This window comes from Phoca vitulina, unplaced genomic scaffold, assembly GCF_004348235.1.
Source record: "Phoca vitulina isolate PV1807 unplaced genomic scaffold, GSC_HSeal_1.0 scaffold30, whole genome shotgun sequence".
Taxonomy (NCBI): Eukaryota; Metazoa; Chordata; class Mammalia; order Carnivora; family Phocidae; genus Phoca; species Phoca vitulina.
In genome coordinates this window covers 4,650,009-4,660,964 of record NW_022589733.1, presented here as the reverse complement: position 1 = coordinate 4,660,964, position 10,956 = coordinate 4,650,009, and the positions used below count along the sequence as shown (strand labels likewise).

The 10,956-nt window shown below is 50.8% G+C and overlaps 1 long non-coding RNA gene across 1 annotated transcript in view; it reads right to left on the bottom strand.

Annotated features, from left to right (window-relative positions):
• Positions 1-1,996: 1,996 nt before the first annotated feature.
• LOC116644601 overlaps positions 1,997-10,956 on the bottom strand; it is a 19,598-nt gene continuing 10,638 nt past the window's right edge. Inside the window, exon 3 of the long non-coding RNA XR_004301787.1 lies at positions 1,997-3,332. This is a non-coding gene — a long non-coding RNA (uncharacterized LOC116644601). The remainder of the gene's footprint in view (positions 3,333-10,956) is intronic.

Below are 10,956 nucleotides of genomic sequence, written 5' to 3'. Positions count from 1 at the left end.
GGTTCCCTGGCATCGGAGAACCGAAATCACCTTTTAGAGTATGACAAGCGCAGTCAAGCGTCTTGCAAGTGAAAATCAGAGGTTTCTCTAAGGAAGGAGTGAGAACAACCACAAAGAATTAAAAGGAGAATAACCTTTAATGGTTTCGACTGTGAAAGCTCAGTCACGCTTAAGGGCTGCCATCCATCAGGCGGCGTGGCATGGGAGTGCTCCTGAAGCCTGGAGTCGCCCCCATACAGGTTTCTGGAAGGAGGGGATGGCAGTGGGAGCCCCCAGGGGAAGCCCCACCCACCATTTTTCCAGGCTGGGCTCCAGCAGGGAGGACACGGGAAGGGATGGCGGCAGGAGGGAGTGCAAGGGTATTCCAGGTCCTGATGCATTCCCATCTGCCTGGAATGACTTGCAAAGGATATGCAAATCATTATGCAAATCCACAAAGCCTTCTTTTAGACCCCGAGGCTCAGGGACGCCTTTCTGAGGACACGTAGTGTTTTCATGTTTGTATGCTCCCAGGTGTGCACGCCCAGGCTCTGGAGACTTCCTCGCGGGGCTTGTGTCTCTATGGGTCAACAGCTTAGGTGTTAAGCTTGCGAGTCCTTCCTTACGTGGTCTGTTCATAAGATCTATCCTATTTCGCTCTTGGCAACTCTGTAAGCAGGTTTTATGACCCCAATTGCACTGAGCCTAATGGCACTCGGCGCCTTGCCCAAGGTCAAATGGCCAGGCCAGGCCGCCTTAAACTCTGTCTTTAACCCTTGTGCCCTAACTTCAAGCCTGGTGTTACTCCCTCTACATTTCCCTGATTAAAATATTGCACCTGCAGAGTGGTGGTGGGCTGGAGAGGCCAGGAATCAGGAGAGTTTCTCAATATCATCCCCAAAAGGGCCACACTGGAGAGGGAAGCAGTTTTGTGGATTGAAGATGCTCCCCAGGTGATGATGTGTTCCCAGGTACGTCTGGTTGAAAGGTATTCCATTAATTCATTCTGTCCTCCAACAAATATTTACGGAAGACCTGCTATATGCCTGGCACTGTTCTACACGACTTAGATTCAACTGGGGGCAGACAAGTGTCCATTGTGCTAAGGGCTCTGACAAAAAGGAAACAGACCCCCTGAGACCAATTTAGAGAGGGCAGTCTCTTTGAGGAAGAGCATCTGAAGCCCAGGCTCCTTATGGAGCCCGAGCCAGCCTTGCAAGAATTGAGGGGAGAGGCTTCTGGCAAGGGTGCAACATGGTGGAGGTTCAGGAGCTTCTAGAAAGGGCTGTTTGAGAACCGAAAAGGAGGTGGGCTGGTTGGAGCTGGCTAGAGCAAGGTGGTCAAGGGCAGATGGTATGAGATGAGTTTGGAAATGGAAGCAGATGGGAGCCCATGCAGAGCCCCAGAGATTTTGGGGGTTTTTTTGTTTGTTTGTTTTGTTTTGCTTTTTTTAGGTAGCCTTTAAGCTACTGCCAAACTTGTGGCTTAAAAATAAGGGTTTTTTAAATTAATAGATTAGAATAGCATAGTATAAAGCATGCAATGGTTCTCAAACTTTAGAAAGTATCGGAATTACTTGGAAGTCTTGGTAAAACTCCAAGGACTTTTTTTTTTAAGAGAGAGAGAGAGGAGATGGAGATGGAGAGACAGAGGGAGAGAATCTTAAGCAGGCTCCATGCCCAGTGAGGAGCTCGACACGGGGCTCGATCCCACAACCCTGAGATCATGACCTGAGCCAAAATCAAGAATCGGATGCTTAACCCACTGAGCGACCCAGTTGCCCCCAAGAACTTCTGATAGAGCATATCTGGGGTGGGGCCTGAGAGTCTGCATCTCCAACTAGTTCCCAAGTGAGGCTGATGTTGCTGGTTCAGGACCACGCTCAGAGAAACACTGTGTTAAGAATGTACCATCTATATTATGGGAAAGTTTTGTTTTTTGAAACTTGTTTCAGGGATATGTATGCTCACGGGTACTAGATCCTGATATTTAAAAAAAAAAAAAAAAAGAGTGGGTCATATTTTAAGAAGTTGGAAAACCCTTAACTTAGAAATTTAGGACCTTTCTTTAGAAGAGAAGTCATCATCCTTCAAGGTTCAAATCAACTCTGCTGGAAATCTTGTGACATCCCCCAAAAAGAAATAAACCAGCAAATACCTGAATGAAAAACAAAATAAATGAAGGAAAATCTATCTGGAATCAAGAATAGGGTTTATTCGTAGCCTCACCTTGGCCTTGATTCATCTGACCAAACCTTCGAAAATACTGTGTCGCGCTTGGGCACAGAGCCTGGGATCATGCTGCCCTTGTCTCCCAGGCTTCCGTGCCCGGGAGCACTCTGGCTGCGGAGACCCCGTTTTCCTGTGCTGGGACCATCTCCGCAGTGCTGCTATCCTGCACAGGGTCAACCAGCATTCGGTCCGTAAGACGTAAACACACTCACCTGGCCTGTTGAGTGGTTCCTCTGTCATTTGTCCCTTCTCCTATTAGCTGCACTGGTTCCAGATCTCCATGGGAAATCGGGGTAGGTCTCTACTTCTCGCTCCTGGCCAGTTCCGACATCAGTTACAAAAGCGTGTCTAATCCCCACTCAGGGACGGACCAGCCTGGTGGGGAACGTGAGGGCTTCTCTGTGGAAGCTCAACAGAAAGGCTGCAGCCTCTGGAAACTGCACGGTCTTGGTCGGTTCAGCCTACTTTGACCGAGTACGGTAGACCGGTAGTCACCGCGAAGATGAGTAAGACTGTCTAGTTGGAAATCCACAGAGCGCCTGGAAGGACAGCAGGCAGTGCTGAATTTTAGGGACAAGTCAGGTTCAATCGCTATGACTTAGATGGTGTTTCAGGGAGTACGCTGGGTTGTCAGAGCCCAGGCCAGGGACAGAAGGCCCGAGAAGCCTGCAAAGCCATTCAGAGGGAGCTGACCTCCCACTCTTCCTCCTCTCATCTAACTTTCTTCCCATCTCCTGGCCCCTTGAGGCACAGCTCGGTGGCGCAGGCCACATGGGCGGTGCCTTCCCCAGCCTGCTGGCTCCGCTCTCTTTGGCGCTTCTCCAATTCTGCCTGGAATGGAGGAGGGGTTCTTTCCCTCACTCACCTGCCACCACCATGCAGTGCCAGGTCTGGAGCACGGCAGAGATTCTGCAGACGCCCACGTGTAGGAAACTGCCATGATGTATGGTGAACGTGCCAGGTTTAGTCCTCAGGAGTCCCCGGGAAGTCTTTGAGGCTGTGTGTGCACCTGTCTCCCCGGCCAGTCTGTAGTCCTCTTGAGGGCAGGGACTCTGCTGTATCCATGGGTCCAGCTCTGTTTAACCACCATTTCCTGAAAGATCCAGCAGCTTCCAGAGAGTCCTCAAGAGGAAGAGATGAAATCACAGAGACTTTGAGTCTCCTTGGAAAACTCCCAGCACAGCCAAGTCCCCAGACTCACAAGGGAAATTCTCTTCCCTCTCTCCTGCCACCCTCCCCTCAACAGCACTAGATGCTTATGCTGGAATCCATGGGACCATCCTCCCAGGACTTCCCTTCTGCGAACTGACCCCCTCCCCATAGGGAGTCACTCTGTAAGTACAACGTGACTCCTGACCCCGGGTGACTGGCTGGGGCTTGGCACCTGAGCCACACCGAACCAATGAGAGGCCTTTCGGGGTTCCTTGAAATGAAAACTGAAAAAGCGCATCCGATATCTTAGAGCGAGGCATGCACTGTTCTAGGGAGCCCCATTTCTTTCCAGAAGTGTCTCAGAAGTGGAAGAAGCCAGTCAGCAAGTAGATATGATGGAGCACATACTCTGAGAAGCAGAACTGAGAAATGGAATGTTCTGAGGTCATGTGAGCCCCTCATTTCATTGGTTCCCGAAGTCCTGTTGCATCTTTTCTGAAATACTCCAGGATCTAGTTGGTACTCCTTCTTCCTTTATATAGGGGCAGCTTGAGTTTCTGTTGCTCACAACCCATAGCATGCTGGCTAATGGTACAAGGCTGCTCTGAGAAGTCTCTCCCCTTGGGAAATGTCATGCTTTTGGTGAATTCTCTTCTCTGCCCTCCCCTCACCCTTACCCCAAACCAAGAGTCACCCATGGATGGTACCAGTAACTCTATTAGGGAGCAAGCTATGTTTTTAAAACAACCTTGAAAGATGAAATGAACTTGTAAAGGTAATGGGAGGTGGGTTAGCAAAGCTCCAGGGCAGAATGTCTGTAAGAGATGTGTTTCTGCCATAGATTGGTCAGATTCCAAAGTCCAGTTTGGTAAGACCAACAAACAAATAATGTATCTTCATTCTTTTTATACAGCTGCTATGTAGTAAAAGCACTTATTAACTGGATAAAGAGATAAACTGGATCATAGGTTATCAGTATGGGAAACATATTCACTAGCCTGGGTCCTTGTTATACATAAAAGGTCAGTTAAACGTATACATATTTCTGGATATTTAAGTGCATTATAATTCCCTTTAGTGGACCATGGTCAACTCCCTAATATCTGTATCTCCCCTCTGTCATCTTGGAAAGGCCATGGAGTTTGGGGTTTGACTCTCCCTCTAGGGACAGCTCTGAGGTTAATCACACCGAAGCATGTGGTTTAATAGTGGTCACGTGACCCACTTCTGGTCAATTAGATTCCAGGAGAGGTTGGCCAGAAGCTTCTAGAGAGTTTTTTTATGTCCTCTAGAGAGTATGCTCACTTTCCCCAATGGGGACCTAACAAATTTCCTTACCATTAGATCAGTCTGAGTAGAGTATCGTGCTAACAGTCAGCACTGAGCTCACCCCAACCGATGAAAGGAAGTCCCTCAGGAAGGGCAGAGCCACGGGGTGGTTAGAAGCTTAGCGCCTGGAGTATGAGAATTCTGAGTGCAAATCCCAGCTCTGCCAACTGATGTCTGTATAAACTGGGCAATTGGCCCACCCCTCGGAGCCTCAGTCTATACATCTGTACCATGGGACCATTAAGGTTTCTGTGGTGGCTCCTTGTCACCTTGGGCTATGCACAATCCAGCCCCCACCCAACATCCAAAACTCCTTCTGGGGATCCCCCAGTGGTGTGTCATATTGATGGAAGATGGAGCTTACCTGGCCTTACTCTTGCTTAAAAGATAAGATCTTTTGTTCCTGCCCTGACCCAGCCAAATGGAAGGTTTGGGGCTTTTTTTAAGTAAACTCTCTGCCCAATGTGGGGCCAGAACTCATGACCCCAAGATCGAGAGTCGCATACTCTCCTGACTGAGCCAGCTGGGCAGCTCACATGGCAGCTCTTGGTGTAAGCAGGTCAGATTCAGTGACTCTGGGGCACGGAGGGGACTGGAAGTTATGTTGATTGGTCAGCAGAGTTGGCACACGGAATAGCCCTCCCCTGCTGCCTGACCCTCTGGGGCTCCCTGGGTCCCGGCCCCTTTCCACAACCCTGTGTTCCAGCCTCCCAACCACTCTGGAAGCCCCAGGCCCCTTCCCATAAACTCCGTCCTTCTGGAATAGCAAGTTGGCCTTGGTTGCCTGCAGCCAAGAGCACGGCCATATAAAAGGGCCTTCTTTGTAAGTCCGCTGTGAAGCCTATAACTGAGATTTGCACTTGTAAAGCATTTCAGTGAATGCCTGGCTCAGCGCATGTAGCTATTGAGATTATTACGAACTCAGATGGCCCCAGGAAGGGATGATCTGAGTTAAACACAAGGTTTTAATTGACCAAAAAGGGTACACAGAGTCCTAGTTGCCGAATTGGCACCTTTCCCTCCACACGGAGTCTCTGGCTGCTTGGGGTCTCCCGCTTGCCATATTCACCATGAATTGGCAACGCTCGATGAACACAACGGAACGAAGGCCCAGACCCTCCAAAGGCCAACACCAAGCAAACAAGAGTGTTGAGTAACGATTTTGGCATCACATTCTCCTTCACCAGGGTTTGCTGGCCGTCATGTGGAAGCCAACAGACAGCGTGAGGAAGTCAGGGCAGTGAAGGGACGGGGCTCGAGGGCAGAGGTCCAGACCGGATCTGGAGTTCAAACAGTCATCCCACGGCCACGTTGCGTGGCTGCCCTGCCTGGCTCTTCACCAGCAAGCACGCTTTGAAGTGGTTGAACCGGCTTCTTACCTGGCGGGGGTTTGAGTCAGATGCAGGCATATGACTTCCTTTGCAATTTGGTACATTCCAGACACCACGTGAATATGGCCATCAATATCACCACCACCGAGGGCATCTTCTTCCTCCTGCTAACACTTACAGTGCCATCAGGAAACCCCGGGGCCTGGCTACACATTTTACAGGCATTAGTCCCTTGGCTCCTTCCAACAGCCTATGAGGCTAGGTGCCATCGCTGTGGTTAACAGACTGAGGCTTACGGAGATTGAGTGACTTGGCCTAGCCCTTCACCACTCAGCTGTGCCTCAGCCAGCTCGCCAGGAAAGCCCCTCTCCCCCCACCAACAAGCACGCTCACAGGTTCTGACTCACTTCAGCCGGCCTTATTCTCAACAGATCTTTCTCTGCAGGCTAAACAGCCACAGATAGAACTTTTGCCAAAGCGCCTTCGTGTTCTTACTCCGAAGATGGCTTTTATGCCCTGGTTGGTGGCATAGTTTGTCTCTTCCACATTATAAACTCTTATGTACATGCCATAAAAATGCCCCCTCCATGCTTATGGCAATATATTGATCACAGCTGTTCAGTCCCACATGCAACGTCAGAAGCTTGGGCCCACACTCCTCTCTATGAGTTTGGCCTGCAGGATTCAGGCGTGCAAATGTCCCCTCACACCCCAGCGCTGGGGGGCCCCGAAAAAGGATGATTTATGAATGGGATTCTCAGGTGCTCTGCCCCAGATTAATTGCTTTCAGGCCCTATGTGTCAATGGTAGAAAAATGAATCACAGCCACACCACTTTGCTGAAGAAAACGAATCCGAAGAGGCGGGTGTCTTTCTGAAAGGTCACTGTGCACGCGGATCTGGCTGGTCTCTGCGGGGGCGCAGAATGGCGATGGGAGGGGAGACGCCATAAGGACTGTCAGGTATGCTGCCACCACGGGGGCAACTGCAGCCCCCAGTACCACAGCCCCCCCCACTTTCTCACTTCTCTTCCCTCGCTCCAGGGAGGTGGGACCCAGCCGATCGATACCCTGCGTGGCCGGAGGTGCCTGCCACGTGGTCATTTCTCAAGCGAGGCCCTGATGGCACCTATCACTAGCAGTCAAAGGCGGCCAGAGACAGAATCAAGGCCTGTCCCACTGTGGGACCTGTCTCCGCCTCTTTGATAAACATCCCCTGCACAAGCTTGCGGCAAAGAAACCATTTCCAGAATGCAACATGCCGCGCGCCTGGCACCTGCCCTCCCACTTCCCAACTGACATTTCCTTGTGCTCCACAGCAGCTTTTCCTGGGTTCCCTGGCAAGTTGGCCCAGCCAGCCCCAAGCCCCCATTTTCTTCCTGCGTGTTGTGTCAGGAGAGCGGAGCCCCCCAGGGACGGCTGCTGGAAGGTGGGGGGCAGCTCCTGGCTGGAGGGAGGGTGTTGCGGAGACCCACGCGTGCTGACGAGAAGCATTCCAAATTCAATTACTCCAGGGAAGCCACACCTCATTAGGCGTTCCTGATTTTTTGGAGAGGAAAAGGCATTATTCTGCCAAACGAGTTGTCTAGCATGATTTTTTTCTTCCTCTTCTTCTTCTGTCTTTGGGGAGGTGGGGGGAAGCCAAGTCTGGATGTTGCAGCCAAGGTGGCTCGAAGCATTCTGCTTCCTCCCCCGACCAGCCTTCTCTTGCTGATCGCAGCCAGAGAGAGGCGGGCAGGGGCCAAAGAGCTTGAGGGTCTAGTTCTGAAGTGGATGGCACCGGGGCCCTTTGCTCTCTTCCTCGCTCCACGTGAATGGGAAAACCACATCACCCGACCCACAACACCCTTCCTGGACAAGGCAGGGGGGCAGGGTGTGGGTTGGCAGGGAAGCTGACACTGGTAGGCACAGCACTAAGAGGCAATCGGCCTTGAAAGTTTGGGAAAAAACACGAGATTTTTTTCCACTCCACGATCAGCTTAGAAACCTATAGAATAGTCACAGGTGGAGGAGGCACCTTTTGAACTGGGGTTTGCTCAACCTCAGCACTATGACAGCTCGGCCCCTGTAACTAATTATCCCGGGGACTGTCCTGTGCATCCGTCTAGCAGCATCTGTGTCTCTGCCCCCTAGGTGCCAGGAACATACATCATGACAACCAAAAATGTCTCCAGCCATTGCCAAATGTCCCTGAGAGTGAAAACTGCCCCCAGGAGGAGACATTGCTTCTAGCAAAGATGTAGAGGCAGCAATAAGCCCGGACGCCGGACGTCTCCAGGATCTGGAGGTGAACATTCCAGAACCCACACAACTAATACCCATGTCATCGAGCTGCAAGAGAACTTGCAGGGGATGCGAAAGGATTTCATAAAACCATCATCATCATCATCATCATCATCATCATCATCATCACCAGCTACCTTTTCTGGAGTGCCTGTGACGGGCCAGGCATGTACCAGCTGCTCAGCCCACGCCATGTCTAACAAGGATTAGTGGTTATTAATGCTAGTGCCACGCGCTGGTGACTCAGAGCCACATTTTCCCCAAATACGGCAAGCATGAGATACCATGGCCAGGCCACACTCATCGCTTGCAGGAGCAGAATGGCATGAGCTTCTAGTTCCTTCACAGGCACAGTGCCTGACCGGGGACATTTCGGGACACAGGAGGAGTTGGGGAACTGAGCCATGCTCCTATCGGAAGATGACTGGCCCCCACCTTGCAGGACTTTCATATTTGCTGAGCCCTCCTTGACACCCTCACTACACAGAGCGGTCCATGCCCGCAGTATCTGCTTCGCCTGGGAGCTTGGGAGAAATCTGGAATCTCCGGCCCCACCCCTGACCTTCCAATTCAGAATCCGCATGCTCACGAGATCCCCGAGTTATTTCTCAGGGCACTAAAGTTTGAGACCCTACTCTGGCACAACAGTACCAGCCTGCTGGCATCTGTCAGCATTTTATTTTTTTTTTTGAGATTTCATTTATTTATCTGAGAGTGAGAGAGAGAGCACACAAGCAAGGGGGAGGGGCAGAGGGCTGAGCAAGGAGAAGCAGGCTCCCCGCTGAGCAGGGAGCCCAATGTGGGGCTCAATCCCAGGACCCTGAGATCATGACCTGAGCCGAAGGCAGACGCTTAACCGACTGAGCCTCCCAGACGCCCTGCATCCGTCTGCATTTTAGAGGGTGCACAGATGCATGGCAACAGCCTGGCTCTCCCTAGATCCATTCGTTCAACAAATATTTACTGAACACCTATCGTGCGTCCTGCCCTTATGGAGCCAACAGTCAGGGCCTCTCACCAACCCCCCTCCTCACCAGACAGGTGACTACGCAGAGGAAGTCACTTGATTTACATAGAAAGATTATGAAGCCCCACCAGCTTAAGAACCTGGGGGAAAATCCTGCTACTAATAACCAAGGCAAGGGTTTTAATTCCAACATCCTTTTCCTCAATCCTGGCTCTTTCTTCTACACCCGTACTACTTTTCAACTACAATCATCAGAGCAAAAAGAAGAAACAGAAGTTTCTGCCTGTCTTAACTACTGAATCATACTAAAGGCAGGATTGGGGGCTGGGGGCGGTGGTCACTATGCCCGACTGCCGGCTTCCGTCATGAACTCATCTAGAATCAGAGACAGTTTCATTCACGGGGGTGAATTTTTTGCTCAAAGCTCTCCATCAGCAACATCAGTTCTAAATCAAAGGCCTTTAAAGACCATCCATAAAAAAATACAAAGCAACCACAGCTCTGGAGGTTTTAACGAATCTGCACCCTCAAACTGTCTCTTCCTGTCATCTGAAATCGAAACAGAAGTCCAGATTGCTTCCATGCAGCGGACTCCAAACTCCTGCCCCAAGTACCCTCCTCACCTGGCCTTCCTAAAACTAAAAAACTTGTTTTTGTTATCACTTACTTCCATCTGGTTTAATTTTGTCTTCTCATAAAGCTATCACGAGACCTGGTTATAGGCCCCCAGCAGCCCCAAACCTCCCGTGATTCCAGGGAAATTACTCCAGAGCCTCAATTTTCTCATCTGTAAAATGGGAAACGTAGACACTGTTTTACAGAGTTCTTGGGGGAATTCATGAGGCTAATGAATGTAGATCCTGTGCTCAGCCCCAAGCCTGAGTCCCGGCAAGTATGCAACACATGGCAGCTCTCTTCTCCCTCCCTTTGCTCTGAGAACATTCCAGGGGGGTGGCTGAGGGCTGATGGTGACTGACGATGAGTCTTCTCAGGGATTCTCCAACACATTGGGTTGAGTTGCTAGGCGAATGAAGGAGGCAGAGCCCCATTCAAATGCAGAGGATGGAGCTCAGCAGAAGGGCAGTTACCGCCCTAGATGCTTGAAGTAAGCTTGCTGCTATCCTTGGCATGTATTCTGTGGGTCTTCTGTGATGCTCAGAGAAATCAAAAGATCGCCATGAACGTCTCAGATCGGCGGGGGGGGGGGGGGGGCTGTACAGGTCACAGAGACACCTGACATCCCTCTGGTTCTCCCAGCTCAAGGAACTCCCCACCACATGAGCCTTAGACTTCTCTGAGACAGAAGCTAAAAATGCCAGACATCTATGTGCCCAGCCTCACTTGCCACTATGAAGCAGCCACCAAATGTCCCGCTGAAGACGTTGACTCGGGAGCCAGGGCCTGTGAAGAATCCAGGCTGCTGAAGATATCACAGGAGTGAGATGGTGCCCAGCATCCACGGGGTCCGCAGTGGGACGGCTTCCAGTGGCGACAGTCATGTCTCCTCAGGAGCTACCCTGGAGACCAAACCTAGACAGGCTGAGCCTGATTCGCCTGCCCTCCTAAGGAATCTATGAGCACCCCAAGTCCTTTAAAAGGTTATTTCTTTGTCGAAATTAAAGTGTCTCTTGCTGACGCTAAGAACCCTGATGGAAGCATCTCTCAGCTTAATTTCTGGTCCTTGAT